A 533-nucleotide genomic window follows, 5' to 3' on the forward strand; every position below is an offset into this window, starting at 1 on the left:
GCACATCCCCGGGGGTCGTGCAGGAGGCAGCCGATCGATGTTTCTCTCTCATCCATGTTTCTAACTCTCTATCCTTCTCCTTTCCTCTCTTCTGAAAAACCAATAAAAACATATTTAAAAAGAAAAAACATAATGCAGATTCGGGTTCTAAAAGCCTTCTTTAGGAGTGGGGGCTGGGAGACTGGCCCAGGTCTTACAGAAGTCGGTGCAAATTTGGCCTCAGTTGCCCTAGCTGGTTTGGCTCAGTGGATAGAGTGTCAGCCTGCGGACCAAAGGGTCCTGGGTTCAATTCCAGTCACATGCCAGGAGTTGAGGGCTCATCCCCAGTAGAGTGTGCAGGAGGCAGCCAATCAATGATTCTCTCTCAACATTGTTTCTCTCTCTCTTTCCCTCTCCCTTCCTCTCTGAAATCAAAATATTTGGCCTCAGTGTTCTCTGGGGATCTCCCTCCTGAAAGATACTTCACTTTCCTACAGGCTGTCTCTGTAGGAAAGTGAAGAATCTTATCTCCTCCACAGGAGTAAGAGCCTGAT

This window comes from Myotis brandtii, unplaced genomic scaffold, assembly GCF_000412655.1.
Source record: "Myotis brandtii unplaced genomic scaffold, ASM41265v1 scaffold1904, whole genome shotgun sequence".
In the NCBI taxonomy this organism is placed as follows: Eukaryota; Metazoa; Chordata; class Mammalia; order Chiroptera; family Vespertilionidae; genus Myotis; species Myotis brandtii.